Source organism: Solanum verrucosum, unplaced genomic scaffold, assembly GCF_900185275.1.
Source record: "Solanum verrucosum unplaced genomic scaffold, falcon-dt-bn FXZP01000464.1, whole genome shotgun sequence".
In the NCBI taxonomy this organism is placed as follows: Eukaryota; Viridiplantae; Streptophyta; class Magnoliopsida; order Solanales; family Solanaceae; genus Solanum; species Solanum verrucosum.
The window spans coordinates 84188-103642 of record NW_026020203.1 but is presented as its reverse complement, the minus strand read 5'-3'; the positions used below and the strand labels follow the sequence as shown (position 1 = coordinate 103642).

The window sequence follows — 19455 nt, the reverse complement described above, 5'->3', positions numbered from 1 at the left end:
ATCTTGGTTTTTCTGGAGCTCAACCCTCAACTCAGCAATATGTTGCATTAACTGTGCAATTAACCCATTTTGTTCAACGGTAGGGGGCTGGACTATAGCAACTTCAGTCAGGCCAATATTCTCACTATTTTGAGTCATTTTTCTTTTTCCTTTCAACAAAATTCGATTGGGGGAGGAATATTTGAGAACTTTGAATGTTCAACAAATTTCTCAACACAAATCAGTTTTGAGTACCTTAAAAAGAAAAATAACTCAAAAGGCGAATGTGTTAGTTTGTGTCGGTAATAGGTAATACAAGATATCACACATAAAGTTGTAAGCACACAAGAGTCTCTTCATTCGAAGATAAACTAGCCCACGAATATTAGAGATGACTAAATATATAGAAATTTGTCTATTTAATTTTGGAATTAGTGAATCAGAAAAGTCGACTTGAGTTGAGACAAAGTCGAATGTATCGTACTTCTTATTTTGATTGAGACTTAGCTCTAATTTCTTTGTAAAAGCTGGAAAAGATAAAATTTCTCAAAAATGGGGACCGTCCTTTTTTTACTTGAAAAAGAAATTGACATTTTCTGAGATGGGAGAGTAAGGATTTGAAAGTGAAGTTTGAATTTTATTGGGAAGCTCAAGACTCAAAGAGTATTTGAACGTACTTTCGATAGTGACTTAATATGTGCTTAGGGGTTTCTAAAACATTTCCAAAAAAGTAGGCTAGAACATCTCCAAATAGAGCAACATAATCACACAAGCAGTTATAACACATAAATAGTTATTGCGCGTTTTAAACAGATAAGTGACCCTTCTGTGCCAAGGGTAGGCCTAACGATTTGAGGGATATATACGTCGTTTGAAACATTTCATTGCCCCAAAACCCAAATTTATACAAGTTTTACGAATAAACTGAATGAGGATACATAATAGGGGAGATGAGATACATAATAATTAGTCCCGCGCAGGGATACAATCCTAAACTATGCCTCCATGGAAGGTCCTTCATTCTTGAAGTTTTTGTCGTCTTTGGGTGCCAATCGCTCCTGAATGGACTAGTAGCTTATGAAACTTCTTATTCAACTAGAATAAGCTATAATCTACTCCTTACCCCAAGGGACAATGGTTTTTTCAAAAAACGTATACATCCTTCAAATTAAAACACATAAGTATGATTGTCATTTTATTGACCAATGGGCCATATAGACACAAGGTAGACTTCTAATGGGCCCAACACGGCTTGAGTGTTGGGTCAACTTAGTTTAAAATGCGCTAAATTTGGGATTTGGTTTTGCTCTACGCAAGTTGACTAAGAGTGGCTTTTGAAAGATCGGGAACCCAAGCGGACAACTTAGGCTGGAACTCACGACAACCATTGGACGCATGACGAACCAATAAATTGCCGATCATTTCGAAAAAGGGTTGAGTATAAAAAACCCGGCTACGGTTCCGCAAAACCGTTCTTTAATATACTATACATACAACAGAAAATGACATGAATGCAACAGTTCATAATTTACAAGAATTGAAACAAGTAAGCAATTTAGAAAAATAGCCAAATAAGTTAATTTTAAGGTTAGAACCCATTCAAGTCTCCAACAGAGTCGCCATTCTGTTTTATTTAAAAATATAATTAGACTGGTTTAGAGTCGCCACTTAATTTTTTAAAGTAAAACTAACAAAACTATTTTTCTTAAAAGATTAAAACAGAAATGTAATGAAAATATTAAAGGGGGTTCGGGGGTTCATATTAGCATTTCGAGAAGGGTTTGAAAGCACCCGAAATGTCCGCTAACATACGATTATTCGATAGTTAACTATTTCACTAACATTTAAAGGAATATGCCTACCTGACTAAGTTGCAGAATTAAACAGTTTAAAACCTGAAATTATTTTTAAGGGGAAGAGGAATATTGGAGAAATATTACTTAAGTACTAGATGTTTTAAAGTCAAGTAAATAAAATACATTTGTTTGATTTTAAAAGATGCGGTTGGTTCATCTTTTGGAGGATTGAATTAAGGAGAAACCTTAAAATTAACTAACAAATAAACAATTAAACAAATACAGAGGTAAAATAAAGAGAGAGAGGGTTTTAGGCCCAAGTCTGATTTTCTGTTTGCCTGGACCAACACTTGGGCCTGATTTATGCTTTTTGGACTTTGGCCCAACACTTGGTACCTGTCCTAGACTAACACAATAATAATCAATATAAATGGGCTTTTGGCCCAATAATTACAAAAGTTGGAAATTTAAGGCTCTTTTAGCCCATTTTCAATGCAATATACAACGTATACGTTTTATGTATATCACTGTATATCATGCGTATCCAGCCCCTTTTTTCTGCTCCAAGACCTGTACGTCAACTTTTGGGAACCTATTCTTCGATTCTATTAATCTGGTTGACTGGATAAATGAGAATTGGGCCTCCTTGGCCTATTTTGAGATGCAAGGGAGAACATAGGAGTTCATGTAGAACTCGGACATATTTTACATGCAAACAAAGTAAAGGGAGAAAAGTTAATTTATAAACCAATTAAGAGAAATAGGGACAGGATATACTAGATTATACAAAGGAAGGAAATGAGACATATATATCCTAATTAACATAAATAAAAAAAGATGTGCTGGGAAAAATAGTGACCAATCAAACTTTGAAATTTTTTATCAAGTTTAAATAAAGTAAGCACGTAGATAGGCCGCTTATAAAATAAATGGGTCAACACACAACTTGTGCATAGCAAAGACAGATACGGTCAAGTTCACACTAATTTTTGAGATCAAATAAAACAATTCAATCTTTTCCGAATATACGCATTCATCACGACATGCTAAAGAAGGATGATACTAAAATTCATATCAATTCCTTAAACAATAGGAACATAATGTCTACCAACCATACAATAAGCTAACTAAGAAAATGGAGAATAGAAGCTATCAGTGATCAATCTTAAGATGGAAATGAAGTTGTTGTGAACACATACAAAGGCCTATATTATTACATATCTCTTAACATACGAAACTAAGCGCCCATCTTAGAGTTGAGCAAATAGCAAAAAATTGCAAATGATAGGCATCCTTCGACTAAAATCTAAATAGAATGGAGACTTAAATTCGTTTCAAACACGACACACTAAACAATAGAACAATCATAGAACTGCAAAATGGAAAACCAAATGAGTACAATAGATAAAACAATATTCAACCTCCAAATTAATCAGTTCCGAGATCTGTCTCATTTTCGAAAAGAGAACGAAAGAAAAACATAGATTCCATTACATCTAGATAAGCAGACAAGCAAACAAGAGGCAAATGATATAACAAATTCGAACAAAAGAATATAAAATCAAAAACACATCCGCATGGCGGCAAAAACTTTAGTTCACAGTGAGATTACACGATGAAATCAGCCAAGAACACATGTATTATATTAATATCACTTCCCAACTAACATCTAATAACAAACAACCACATAACGAGAATTTTATGACATTGGAAAATATCACATCGAAGTAGAAGAAGAGACGAGGAGAATATTATAGCGGAGGAAGCGTTACCTTTCTCTGGGTAGCCACTAGGACAACAACGAGTTGGAGACGACTAACTTCCACCACCATACGAAAAGTCCAAGAGTTTCAAACTCAAACGACAAATCAGAATGTCCGAACCGACTTCGAATAAAGACCCCTTCAAGAACTTGAGAATAGAGAATTGTATTCGAATTTCTGAAGTGTAAAACCTCTGTTTTTCTTTTGCTTTCTCGCTATTCTTCTTCAATATTTTTCTCCAACCCCTAACACTAAAAGAGAGAAGAGTTCATATAGAGGGAGCTAGTGGCAAATTTGGGGGAATGATGAGGGTAAAATTGGGTAAGGAATCAGATAAATTTCAAAATTTAAAGTTCAAACCTCCCTTGAGGATAAGGTTTCCAACAACTGGAATTCGTACTATTCTCAAGGAATGAGAATGGTATCCGTCTGATTCAAGGGCAACGACGAACCAAAGACACACGATTTCGACACCTAGCTTGGAAGGACGATGATGCACCTACTAGAATTGTACGAGGGAATATGAGGAAAATGACGCGCATGCGCGATTGGAGCTGGACTCGGGTTGATTTCTGTTGGGGTTCAATTTTTCCTGGAGTTTGGAATGTACGCGTTCTTCACTGGAAAGAAGAAACCGCATACATGGGTCTACTGGTATTGTATTGGATTTGCTGGTGGGTATATTTTGTTGGAGTTGGAATTGAAATGAGTTACTGGAATGGGCTCAAAATATGGGCCAATTGGTGGAGGAATTGGTGAAAAGAATTGGGTCTGAGAGTTATGAAATGGGCCACTGAAAATTTGGGTTCAAAATTGAGTTAAGTTGGGGGTCAAGAATGGGTTAGATTTTGGAGTTTAAGAAATAGCCAAATTGAGTTAAATGAACAAATTGGCTAAAACATAAATAAGACGAATTAATATTAATTAATTAACGAGATTCTTAATTTAACGGAATAAAGTAATTAACTTAATTGTAAACTAATTATTCAAAATTATAACCATAATTTAAACTAATCTAATTTAACAAAATACTTACTAAAATTAAAATCTTTCTGAGATGATTTTTGAATGTTTATAAAATTTACTAATTATATACAGAATTATATAAAACATATATATTACTTAAAAATTATAAAAATGATAAAATTAATTAAAAGTAACTTGGAAACAATATTTTGAACTTTATAAACACTAATTATTTCAAATCATTTGGAATTTAAGAAGCTCGGTGATTAATCTATATTGTGGAGGTCCAAAATTAGGTGTCAACAACTCTGTCAAGAATTCTTGAACAACACTTGATAATAGTTGTACTACTCTGGGTGGTAATGGTACTATTACTCCGGGGATTGATTCCAATCACCCTTAGTTTCTCACTCATTCAGATGCTCCTGGTATGAACCTCATCAATAACAGCTTTGATAGGAAAGATACCAAGCATGGAAGAGATCTGTTCTCACTTTTCTTTTAGCAAAGATCAAGTTAGGTTTCATCACAGGTACTCAGTCTGCACCTACTGCTGGGTCACCAGATTTGCAACCATGGAGTAGATGTAGTGATATGGTCACTTCATGGTTGAGAAAACTCCCTTTCCAGAGAAATCTTTGATAGTGTGATCTATTCTAGATCTGCTAGGGAACTTTAGATTAGCTTGGAGCAACGATTTGGGCAGTCCAATGGTGCCAAACTATTCTACCTGTAAAATGAGCTAAGAAGGTTAGTTCAAGGTACTAGTAACATTGCAGGTTATTTCACTAATCTTAAAAGACTCTGGGATGAGCTAGACTTTTTGAACTCCAACATCAAATGTTCTTGTGTATGTGTGTGTGAAGGAAAACAAAAAATGGAAAAATTTCTGGAAGATGAGAAACTTATTCAGTTTCTGATGGGTCTTAATGATAGATATGGTTAGGCTAGAGGAACCATATTCCTTATGTTGAATCCACTACATGATATCAATGTTGCATATTTACTGCTTTTACAAGATGAAAATCAGAAAGAGACATACATGAGTTCTCTGATGCCCTCTGATTCATCATTTTTCATGGTAAATAACATCAATCAGTATAGAGGAAGGCAGTCTCAACAATTCACAGGTAATAATTTCAGGTTTGGAAATTCATATACCAGACTTAACAACTCACCAGCACCACAAAAATCTCAGAAACAATTCAAAGGAAAAAGGCAAAAATATGATGCTAATGAGATCTGTTCACATTGTGGAAATAATGGACATTTGAAGATTAATTGTTTTAGGTTGATAGGGTTTCAGAAGACTTCCAGTTTACACATGAGAAGGGAAACCATAGTCAGATAAGGGCAAATGCAACTGCAACAATAGAAGAGGCAGAGCCAGTTCTCAATGCTCATACCATCTGTCAACATTTTAACAAGGAGCAACTTAATTTCATACATCAGGCTTTAACACAAATGAAAATGGAAGAGAACACAAACACTTCAAATAAAAATGGAAGAGAACAAGTCAATGCAAATGCAGTTGCTGGTACAATTATAAAGTATTTTGGTTGTTGTTTTTCGGTGTTCAATTCCAAAACTTGGATTATAGATTCAGGTGCCTCGGAACATATGTGCTTTGATCCTTCCTCCTTCTTATTTTTATCACCTATTAGAGTTCCTCTAAACATCAATCTTCCTAACTCAAATTCTATTATTGTTACTCATAGTGGTGTTGTATCGTTATTTTCAGATTTAACATTGCATAATATCCTCTATGTTCCTAGTTTCAAGTATAACTTACTATCCATTCATAAGTTGTGCTGTCAATTCAGTCTTTCAATCCTTTCAATTCTAATAAGTGTCTCCTGCAGACCTTTCTATGAAGAACCCACAAGTTTTTGGTGAAGCTAAGGAGGACCTCTACTTTCTTCAACCCAATCTTTAGAAGACTTGTTTTAAGGCAACTGTATCCCAATCAGCCAAAAATGATTTTAGTGTTTCTTATTATGCTTCACCGCCTTTTTCTATTTCCTTTCCTATTTGTTCCAATGTTATTTATGATGTAAAGCTATGGCATATTAGAATTGGGCATTTACCTTTTATATCAATGAAAAATGTCAGTTTCATTCCTATTCCTTCTAGTCTTGATTGTTACTGTGATATTTGTCCGCAGGCGAGGCAATCTAGACTTCCTTTCCCAATCAGTCATAGTAAATCTAAATCTAAATTTGAGTTACTTCATGTTGATAATTGGGGTCCTTACAAAGTTTCTACTTACAATCATTATAATTACTTTCTCACCATAGTTGATGACTATAGTAGGGCTACTTGGACTTTTCTGTTGGCCACTAAAAGTAATTCCTTCATAGCATTACAATCTTTCATAATAATGGTGCAAAGACAGTTTGATGCAAAAGTTAAAATTGTCAGATCAGATAATGCCCTTGAGCTAGGGAAAAGTGCAGCAGTTGTTAGTTTCTTTAGTTCTCTAGGCATTGTTCACTAGACTTCTTGTGTTGCCTCACCTCAACAAAATGGTGTGGTCGAGAGGAAACACAGACATCTCCTTGAAACTGCTAAGGCACTCATGTTTCAATCAAAGGTGCCTATGATTATTGGGGGGGGGGGAATGTATCTTAACTGCTACCTTTCTCATTAACAGGTTTCCATCGAAAGTTTTACATGGCAAGACACTTTATGAATTAGTTTTTGGGACTGTTCCTTCTTACAAAATTTTAAGGTGTTTTGGGTGTTTATGCTATGCTAATACCTTGAGCCATGGGAGAAGTAAGTTTGAGCCAAGAGCCAAATGTTGTGTTTTTTTAGGATATCCTATCAATCAAAAAGGGTATAAACTTTTGGATTTGGATACAAAACAGATTTTCACCTTTAGAGATGTTCATTCCATTGAACATATATTTTCTTTTGATTCTGATCAGCCTATTTCTCCTTTATTTTTTATTTTATAGAATCTCCTTTTAATTGTGATCCTTCACCCTCTTAATCTTTTCCTCAGGATCCTACTTCTTCACATGTTTCTTCTTTGGATACAAAGTTGCATACTCCTTCTCCCTCACTTGCTCTGCCTACCAATTCATCATCTTCATCACCAGTTTCTTCAACCCCTGATCCTTTTTTAAAAGGTCCACTAGAACTACTTTTGGAAAAGTTCCTTCTCATCTTAAAGATTACATCTGCAATTCTATTGTTCTTACTGATGTAACTCACTCTTGTTTTTTCTCCACCAGTACACCTCCCTCTATTTTAGTCCATACTCTTTCTACCCCCAATCAAGCCACTCTTCAAAGTTGTTCTCACATTTTCGAACCTTCCAGCTATGCTCAGGCTTGTTCACATCCTGGAAAAGTGCCATGGATGCTGAACTTGAAGCTCTACAATCCAATAAAACTTGTGATGTGGTTTCTTTACCCCAAGGTAGGAAAGCGTTACCTTTTAAGTAGGTTTACAAGGTTAAGCAACATGCTGATGGTAGTTTGGAAAGATTAAAGGTCAGCCTAATTGTGAGAGGTAATATACACCAAAAGGGGATAGATTTCACTGAGACCTGTTCACCTGTGGCTAAAATGACTACCATTAGGTGTTTATTGGCTATTGCAACTAACAAAGGTTGAGATATTACTCAGTTTGATGTCAAAAATGCTTTTTTACATGGAGATCTACAAGAGAAGGTTTACATGAAGTTCCCTATTGGATTAGATCCACCTCAACCTAATTTGGTTTGCAGACTCAGAAAGTCTCTATATGGCCTCAAACAAGCCTCTAGGCAATGGTATGTCAGGCTTGCAAGAGCTCTCAATTTTAAGAGTTTTACTGCCTCTCTTAATGATTATTCCTTGTTCTTTAAACAATCAGGTTCTTTCATCACTATCATTGCAGTCTATGTGGATGACATACTTATTACAGGAGATGATTTGGTCGAAATTACTGCTCTTAAGTTGTTTCTACATTCAGATTTCAAAATCAAGGACCTTGGGCCTCTACATTATTTCTTAGGCATGGAAATACTTAGAGAGTCACAAGGTATTATCATTAGTTAGCGAAAATATACCTTAGATCTCCTAGAGGAGTTTGATGTCTCCCATCTTCATTCAGTTTCTTCCCCTTTGGATCCATCTATGAAGTTGTCTGCAGATTCATGGGAAATCATGTGAGATCCTACATAATATAGGCATCTCATTGGCAAACTAAATTATTTGACGCATACAAGACATTATTTGTTTCATTCAGTCCTACTTCTTAGTTAGTTTATGTACCAACCTTGCCTTTCTTATTATGATGCAACTTCGCAAGTAGTGAGTTACTTGAAATGCACTTATGTTCAAGGTTTGTTCATGTCTGCTTCATCTTCTTTTGCCCTTTAGGCTTTCTGTGATGCTGACTGGGCGTCGTGTAAGGATACACGAAGATCTATCAATGGGTTCTTCATAAGCCTAGGAGGCTCGCCCATTTCTTGGAAATCTAAGAAGCAAGCTTCCATTTCCCTTTCCTCTGTTGAGGCTGAGTAGCGCTCTATGAGATGGCTTGTTGCCGAGTTAACTTGGCTGGTACAATTAATTTTCGATCTATCAGTTACCCCCGCTCTTGCAGTACCAGAGTTGTTAAGCTGCCATCCATATCATGCACAACTCAGTCTTTCAAGAACTTACAAAGCATATCGACCTCGACTGCCATTTTGTTCGTCAGCAGTATCTATCGGGACTAATATCCCTCTCATTTGTTCCATCGAGGGCTCAAGTAGTTGATCCTTTTACCAAATCTCTCTCTGGCCCTTTACATCACTCCTTACTTCGCAAGATGGGTCTCACTCAGCTCCCCTCTATCTTGAGGAAGGATGTTGGAATTACAAATGGTGTACAAGTGAATGAAATATTTGACGCAAAAGATACACCATCAAAGGAAAGAAGAAAATAGAAACAAACAAGGTCTTCATGTTTGGCCTTTGTTTCATCGAAGAAGACTAACCCTTTTATCTGGTCTGAAGATGATAAAAGGGTAATGTTATCTGGGCTAACGAGCTACTCCTACACCAGGCCAGCCAGAAGCCCAATTCGGATAAAAGGCCCAACAAATAATTTTTTTACATATAACTGAAATGTATATACATAGAGAGGGAATAAAGTTTGTTATAGAAAAGCCAATTAAAAAATTGTACAGCTGGAATGGTAGTTACAATAAAAGGTTTTATTCTTTTCTTTAGTTGTGTGTAAATATAGGAGCAAATTGTATTCTGCATATTCAATCAATACACAGAAAATTTCTAAATTCTTGTTTTTTTCAGGTTGTTGATTATCTAATGTCTTGAAAACTGATCTAATGTACCCGACATGGCTATCGACAATGGCAAATCAAGAATCTCAACTCCAATATTTCGAAAAATAATAAAATCCCTTTCCCAACATCTTGGTTGAAGGAAAGCAAGCAATAAAAGAATAACCAAGAAAGAAAGAAAATCAAGTGTAACCGAGCAAAGATAGTTATTTGACTTTCCATAGTTTACTAAAAAGTTTTTTTCCAGAAAACTACAACACAAAAAAACATTTTTAATTTGTGAAATTATATATACAATCACATGTTTACGACACACCCAACAAACCTTTCTAACATAAAATTATCTAGCACTTCAATAATTTATTTCTCCGCTTGTAGTGAAAAAATAGTAAGACAAGTGCCTGATTTTATTTGTAGAATTATGATTCTGATCATTGCTAAATTATTTTTCCACATAACAATATAGAGGATGTAATAGTAAATGAATATGTCATGACCCAAAGTACACCCTAGACGTGACATGTCGTATAAGACCCCAAGAGACACAAACCACTTGACATACATATAACACAATATAGTAGTCAAAATTAGAATGTAAGTGGAAAGTCGCATATCATAGGAGAGTTTGACATAAGCGCGGAAGTCTAATCATATTCTTGACAAGTCAATCTTTAGAAGAGTGGTTGGAACGTAACTCATACAACACGTACAACGTCCAAAACCTAAAGACATAAGAAAGCATAGTAAAGGTGACACGGTCCTTGGTGTCTTCAATGACCAATCAATCTACTAGCCACAAACGGAAGGAGGAGAAATATTAGACCCTACATTATGAGACAATGTAGGCACAAATATTCATTAATACAACGAATATACCAAGTATGGGAAAATGCATGAAACATGATCATAATGAGACATAAAGGAAAACATGAAACGCGTGACCACTAAACTATAGTAAAAACCTTTGAAGAAGAATCATAAATCATGAACATGGTCAATGCATACTTAAAATCATAATGAAAGCTTCATAAAACCTTTGAAGAAAATATAGTTTGTTTATGTGGGTAATTTCCGTTAACCGATATAGACCTTGTGAGCTATAACATGAAATTTGACTTTTTGCACCCATACAAAAAATATATGTCCTACTTACCAAGGTAAGGAACATAAACTTCTAGCTTAGATGGATCGACTAGCTATGTCTTTCTAACAGAAGTCCTACAAGGGCAGGTAGTTAGGGACATGGATATTGCGACTAGAGACACAACCTCTACAAATGGGAGAGCCTCCATCTCAATATCCTCTGGGTGCTAAGTAAGAATTAAAATGGAATATTCATATACATATTCATGTCATTAGACTTGAAAATCACAATTAAGTTACTAATCCAATCTTAATTCATCATAGAGTAGCTCTTTAATCCATGATTCATACATGTGTGAAAAAACCTCTAACTATTATGATATCTTAATATGTGAGAAAACATTCACAATTTCATGCATATGTGAGAATACCATTCACAAATTCATTGATGCTTATCTTAAAAGCAACCTTAGTTACTAAAACAATTTTTCATAAATCATGCATAGATTTCATAAATCGGCATTCATAAGTTAATAGATTTGTTCATAAATTCATCATCATAAACATGTACCATGCATGGGTGCATATGAAAAGAATTGGAAAACATGTAATTGAATTAAATCATAGGTAATAAGTATAAAATCAAACAATTGAATCATAAAAAATAGGATCCATAGAGAATTGTATGAAACCCTAATCAAATTTAATTAAATTAAATTGGAAACTTGGAGATCTTTTAGGACCCAATGGATGAATCAAATCCATTGGTGAATTCCCACATACCTTGATGATCAAAGCCGGGGATGAACTTAGATGCAATTGGGGATTTGAGAGAATGAGAGGTTTGGGTAATTTTAGGAATTGAAAGGTAGTTATAGGACTCAAAAATAGGGGTAAAAAAACATAGTATAGGTATTAAATGCATAGGAAAGACCTAAATACCCTTAAGAAATAATTATCGGAAGTGATCTACTGTTGGGACCTACAATCCGTAGAACTTTCTACAACCCGTACTGTTCAACCGTAGAACCAACTTCAGAAACCCAAAATTTACTTTAATTTCCATGAAATACTTCTACGAGTCGCCGACCTTTCTACGGTACATTAACACCATATGTAGTCCTTAACATTGAGTCCAAAATTTCACTAAGTGTAGAACCTTTCTACAAAACCCATTTACAATCCGTAGAACCAATTATGACATGTTGTTCTCTTACATAGACCTAGGGTCTTAAATCATTCCTCTGAATCCATCCAACGAATGCGATCTACACCTCGTCTGAATTCATGGATCGTTCTATCAAGTTGTAGGTCAAACTTTAGAAACTTGAAATTTCAAAAAATCTTACCTAGTGTCTACGAGACCCTTACAACTACCCGTATGAAGCTTTATGACCCATAGGTGGATCCATAGCACCAGATCTATGTAACATTTTTCTGAACTTTTCCAACTCAACTCAACTTCAAACTTTTTTTGATGTGTTACAATATCTACCCCTTGGGAACATTGGTCCTCGAATGGGACTCAAACTAGTATGACTAGAGTAGGAGAGAAACTAAAACCCAACAAGAATGCAATTTCATCAAAATGCATACGAACATGGAGAATAGCTCCAAGCTAAATCATAATATCAAAAACAAGTTTTTCATGAACTTGCATGCATATGGAAACATGAGAATGATTAAAACATATGAATCTGAAAGAATGAACCATAAGGAGCTAAACCCTCAAGTTAGAGTAGGAATGGAGGGAAAGAGATGAGGATATTGGGACATCATATCCTCTTCGGCCTCCCATATAGCACCCTCAACTTGTTGATTCCTCCAAAGAACCTTCACGGAAGCAACTTCTTTGTTTCTTAACTTTCAAACTTGACGATCCAAAATCTCAACTAAAACCTCTTCATATGAAAAAAATTCTTTAACTCCCAAGGTTTCCAAAGGCACTATGTACGTCGGATTTCCAACACACTTTTTTAACAAAGAGATGTGGAGTACCAGATGTAGTGATGCTAAATCATTAGGTAATTCTAACTCATAATAAACCTCCCAAATACACCACAAAATCTTATATGGGCCCACATAGCGGGGACTTAGCTTCCCTTTCTTTCAAATCTCATTACCCCCTTCAAGGGTGAAATTTTCAAGTAGACCCAATCATCAACATTAAATTTAAGTTCTCTTCTTCTAACATCGGCATAAAATTTTTGTCGACTTTGAGCCGTCTTAACCTAAGTTAAACATTTTACATAGCCTTATGTACCAACTCGAGCCCTATCAAATAAACCTCACCAACTTCAAACCACCTATAGGAAACCTACACCTCTTACCATAAAAAGCTTCAAATAGTGTCATCCCAATTCTAGAATGATAGTTATTATTATAAGAAAACTCAATCAAAGGAAAATTATCATCCCAATTACCTTTGAAATCAATCACGTAAGCTCTTACATATATTTCAATGTCCGAATAGTATGCTCGGCTTGTCCATCAGTTTGAGGATTTAAAGTCGTGCTAAGCTTCCCTTGGATACGAAGACCTTTCTAAAATGACCTCCAAAACAGAGATGTAAACTGAGTGACACGATCAGAGATAATAGACGAGTGCATTCCATGCAACCTCACCATTTCTCGAATATAAAGATTGGTATACTCTTTGACTAAAAATGAAGTGTGAACTAGAAGAAAGTGAGTAGATTTCGTCATTCGGTCCATAATAACCCAAATTGAATCAAACTGATGAAAAGTGAGAGGTAAACCCATAATAAAGTCCATATTGAAATCTTTCCACTTCTACGTAGGAATGCTAATGTTTTGAACCAAACCTCCCATTTTTTTATGCTCAACTTTCACTTATTGACAATTCAGACATTTAGCCATAAATTCTGCAATATCCTTCTTCATCACATTCCACCAATAGACTTCTCACAAGCCATGATACATATTGGTGGATCCTGGGTGAATATAATATCAAGAACTGTGAGCTTCTGTCAAAATATTTTTTCTTAACTCATCAGCATTCGGAACATACAATCGACCTTGGTATAGAACGACACCATATCCCGCTTGGGAGAAAGCTCCAATGGTTTTTTAGAAACTGCCTTTTTTAGATCAACTAATACTAGATTAAGATCTTGCTTAGCCTTCACATTCGATATAAGAGATGATTTGGAACTGTTCTAAACAATCACACTAGCTTCGTTAGAGTTAACCAAGCGAACACCCAATCGGGCCAATCTATGAATATCACAAACTAGCTCTTTCTTATCACCCTCAGCATAGAGCAACACTACCCATTGATAGTCGACTACAAGCATTCGCCACCATATTTGCTTTAATCAAATTATAGAGGACACTCATGTCGTAATCCTTCGATAACTCAAGCCACCTCATTTTGCAAAGATTCAAATCCTTTTGAGTGAACACATATTTCAAACTCTTGTGGTCAGTAAACACATCCACCTGAACACCATAAAACTAATGTCTCCAAATCTTTAAAGTAAACACTACCACTACTAAGTCCAAATCAGGAGTCAGATAATTCTTTTCATCCATCTTCAACTTTCTTGAAGCATAAGTAGTGACTTTCCTATGTTACATCAAAACACAACCAAGACCAATCCCTAAAACATCACGATAAACCACAAAACCATTCGATCCTTCCAGTAATGCCAAAATAGGGGTTCAAGTGAGTTTGTCCTTTAACTCTTGGAAACTCTTCTCACAAGCTTCCAACCATATGAATTTCACCTTCCTTTGAGTCAATGTCATCAAAGGCGAAGCAATGGAGGAAAATTCTTCCACAAATCTTCTATATTAATCGGCCAAGCCTAAGAACTCCATATATATAAAACGGACAAAGGTCTAGGCCAATTCTTAACCGACTCAAATTTCTTAGGATCGACTTGAATACCTTCATCAGAGACAATATTGCCAAGGAAAGTAACATACCTCAATCAAAATTCACATTTTCTAAACCTAGCCTAGAATTCACGATCCTTGAGAACTCGTCACACAATCCCCAAATGTTCAATATGCTCATCCTAACTCTGTGAGTAAATCAAAATGTCATCGATAAACATAATCACAAACATGTCAAAATTTTACTTGATGACCCTATTCGTCAAATCCATCAATGTCACCGAGTTATTAGTCAAAGCAAAAGACATCACAAAGAACTCATGATGAACATACCAAGTTCAAAAAGCCATCTTCAGAATGTCACTCTCCTTCACCCTCAATTGTTGATAACCCGATCGAAGGCCAATCTTAGAGAAGTAACTCTCTCCTTAGATTTTGTCAAACAAATCATCAATCCTAGGAATAGAATGTGTATTCTTTATGGTAAACTCATTCAATTGCAAATGGTCAATGAAAATTCGGAAGGAACCATCCTTCGTTTGAACAAACAACTTTGGAGCACTACATGGAGAGATATTTGGTTTAATAAAACCTTATCTAATAAATCTTCAATTGATCCTTTAACTCCTTAAATTTTTCCAGGGTTATACGATAGGGATGAGTAGAGATAGGTTGCGTATCTAGGAGAGAAGGTCAATACTGAAGTCTATTTCCCTTTATGGAGGAATGTCGGGAAGATCATCAGGAGGCACTTCCAGAAACCTATTTACAATTGGAACTGATTCAAGAATAGGGGTTTCAAAATCTTTATCCTTATCCCGGACAAGATGATAAATGCAACTCTTAAAAATCATCTTCCTAACCTTTAGGCAAGATATGAACAGACCCTTAAGAACATAATTTTCCCCTTCCTATGACATGATAGGCTCATTTGGAACCTTGAAGGTGACCAATTGGGTCCTACACTCTATGGAAGCATAACATTCATAAATTCAATCCATCCTAAGAATAACATCAAAACCTAGCATATCAAGATTACAAGATCAACATGAGTGACTCTATGAGAAACAAAAATAAGACAATTTCTATACACTCTCTTAGAAACAATAGAATCACCAACGTGAGTAGAGATATGAAAGGGATTAGAAAGGATTTTTGGACAAACATCAAATCTCATGGCAACATAAGGAGTAAAAAAATGACAACATAGCACCTGTATCAAGTAAAGCATAAAGATAGAGATGAAAGACTTTCAACATACCGGTAATAACATCTAGAGAACCCATGTGATCCTGTCGACTCTAAAGAGCATAAAATCTGCTTTGCTTTGGTGCACCAGAACCGGAACCACTAGGTTAAGCTTGTCTGCCATCCCTTCCCTTAGTGGTGAGCAATGAAAAATCTCTCATCTTCTGACCACTCTTTCCACAATTAAAGCAACCATATGTGCTGGCCAAACATTTTCCATCATGTTTCTTGCCATACCTTGTGCAAGTAGGCATCGAAAATCCTCACCACTATTTCTTCCTTGAGGCTTAGGGTTAGACACCATATCCTTGTAGAACTTAGGGGTGGGAGCATAGAAGAACCTTGACCAGAAAAACCTTTGCTAAAATTTAGAACTACTTTATCCACTGGGCCTAGAATGAGAAAAGTCACCATCATCCACACGAGCCCTCTTCTACTCCCTTGCCATCTCTTGGAGTTTCTCTTCTTCAATTTATAATGAATGAACGATCAATCTAGATATATCCATTTCCTTGATAAGCATGACAGTTTGGTACTCTTTGATAACCTAGTCGGAAGCACCTGACACAAACTTACTTATTCTTGTCCTAGAGTCAAGCAACTATAGTTGGAGCATACTTAGCCAATTGAGTAAACTTCAAAGCATACTCTTTCAGACTTATATAACCTTGTCACATATTAATAAATTCAAGTACCTTTGTCTCCTTCATCTCAATAGGAAAGGAATGATCAAGAAATTCTCCTTTGAACTTCTCCCAATCAAGAGGATCTGCATCTACAACCCTCTCACCTTTCCATTGTTCAAACCAAACTTGAGCAATACTCGTCTTCTCTACCGTAGACAATTCCATAATTATTAATATTTTGTACACCTCATCAATGAACTCTTGTGGATCCTCATTTTGACCCATGAAACTCTGTGGGTTTTATTCTAGTGAAGTCTCTTATCCTTTGCGGCGGTTATACCCACATTTCACGAGAAAAATAACTTCTCTATTAGCTTGTGTATTCATAGCTTGAGCCAACACTTAAAAGCGGTTCAGAATTTGGCATGAGTCACTTGCTCGGCCAAAGGGTCGACCAGAACTTGAGGAACCTTGGGCTCCACATTGTCATCCACATTCCTTCTCATGTAAGCTCTTTGAGGGGCCATATCATGTAAAGCATCGAACATGATTTAGGAGAAGGTTCTTTATAAAGATAAATTCTATGGCACAACTTTAGAGTAATGAAAAAATAAATGTTTCCTAAAAATTTGGTAGCCTCCAATTAATAAATGTGGTGCGCTTCACACTCATGAACAAAATTGATCTACTCAATGCGGCTTGTCAGACATCTTAGGACCTTTTTCTAAAACTTGGTGCTCTGAACACCAAGTTTTTCATGACCCAAAATACACCCTAGACGTGACATGGTGTATAAGACCGCGAGAGGCCCTACACATTCCACCTGACATATATACAACACAATATAGTATATAAAAGTAGAATGTGAGTAGAAAATCTCATACCATATGAGAGTTTTACATAAAAGAGGAACTCAAATCATAGTCTTGACAAGCCAATCTAATACATCAAAAGAGTGGTTGGGACGTAACTCATACACCACATACAAAGTCCAAAAACTAAATACATAAGAAAGTATAGTAAATATGACATGATCCTCAGAACATGAGGACTCACCAAGTATTAAATGATCAATCAATCGACTAGCCCCAAGCAAAAAGAGAATGAGAAGCGTCGAACCCTACATTATGAGACAATGTAGGCACAAGTATGCATAAGTACATGGAATATACTAAATATGGGGAAATTCATGAAAACATGAAACATGATCATAAACGGACATAAAGGAAAACATAATGCGCATGACCAAGCTAAAACATAGTAAAAACCATTAAAGAAGAATCATAAATCATGAACATGGTTAATGCATTCTTAAAATAATAATGAAAGCTTCATAAAACCTTTGAAGAAAAGATAGTTTATTTTTGTGGGATATTTACCGTTAACCAACATAGACCTAAAGAGATATAACATGAAATTTGGTTTTTTGCACCCACAAAAAAAATAGATGTCCTACTTACCAAGGTAAGGAACATAAACTTCTAGCTTAGGTAGATTCACTAGCTATGTCATTCTAAGACAAATCCTACTGGGGCACGTAGTTAGGGACATATAGATTGCTACTAGAGACCTGACCTCTACTAAAGAGAGAGCCTCTTTCTCAATATCCTCTCGGTTCTAAGTTAAAATCCCAATGGAATAGTCATATTCATATTCATATTCATGTCATCATACTTGGAAAAGCACAATTAAGTTACCAATTCAATCTTAATTCATCATAGAGTAGCTCCTTAAACCATGATTCATATATGTGTGAGAAAATCTTTCACCAATCATGATTTTTTATTATGTGAGATTCAAAATTTTATGCAGATGTGACAAAACCTTTCACAATTTTATTGATACCTATCTTAAAAGCAACCTTAGTTTCCAAAAGATCTTTTTCATAAATCATGAATAGATTTCATAAATCACCATTCATAAGTTCATAACTTTCTTTAAAAATTCATCACCATAAACATGTACCATGCATGGGTCCGTATAAAATCAATTAGAATACTTGTAATTGAATCAAATCATGCGTAGTAAGATTGAAATCAAACAATTGGATCAGAACAAATAGAACCCATGGAGAATTGTATGAAACCCTAATCAAATTTGATGAAATTGAATTGGAAGCTTTGAGATCTTTTGGGATCCAATGGATGAATTAAATCCATTGGTAAATTTTCATATACCTTGATGATCAAAACCCAAAAGCAATAGAGGAAAAAGGAGACGTGAAGCTTGAACCCTAGTTTTCTTCCTTGAAGCTTGAGAGGATTTGGAAGGGATGAACTTGGATGAGATTTTGGGATTTGATAGAATGAAAGGGTTTGGGTAGTTTGAGGAATTGGAAGGTAGTTATAGGACTTATAAATAGGGGAAAACGACATAGTATAGGTATTAAATGCATAGGAAAAGACCTAAATACCCTTTAAGAAATAACTGCCCGAAGTGATCTATGGTTGGGACCTACAGTCCGTAGAATTTTGTACGTCCTATACTGGTCAACCGTAGAACATACTTCAAAAATCCAAAATTCACCTCACTTTCCACAAAACACTTTTATGAGTCGTCGACCTTTCTACAGTCCATAGAGCCCATCTATAGTCCTCAACTTTGAGTCCAAAATTTCAGTAAGTGTAGAGCCTTTCTACAGAACCCATCTACGACCCATAGAACCAATTACGACCCGTTGTTCTCTTTTTTAGACTTGGGGTCTTAAATAATTATTCTTAATCCTTCCTATGAATTCCATCTACAACTCATCCCAATTTGTATGATTCATCATGTCAAGTCGTAGGTCAAACTTCAAAAACTTAAAATTTCCAAAAATCTTACTAGTATCTACGAGATCCTTCATACGACCCGT

At 35.6% G+C, this 19455-nt stretch overlaps 1 pseudogene; it reads left to right on the top strand.

Annotated features, from left to right (window-relative positions):
• Window positions 1-4069: 4069 nt before the first annotated feature.
• The window catches only part of LOC125830122 (uncharacterized), a 25610-nt pseudogene continuing 10224 nt past the window's right edge, over window positions 4070-19455 (top strand).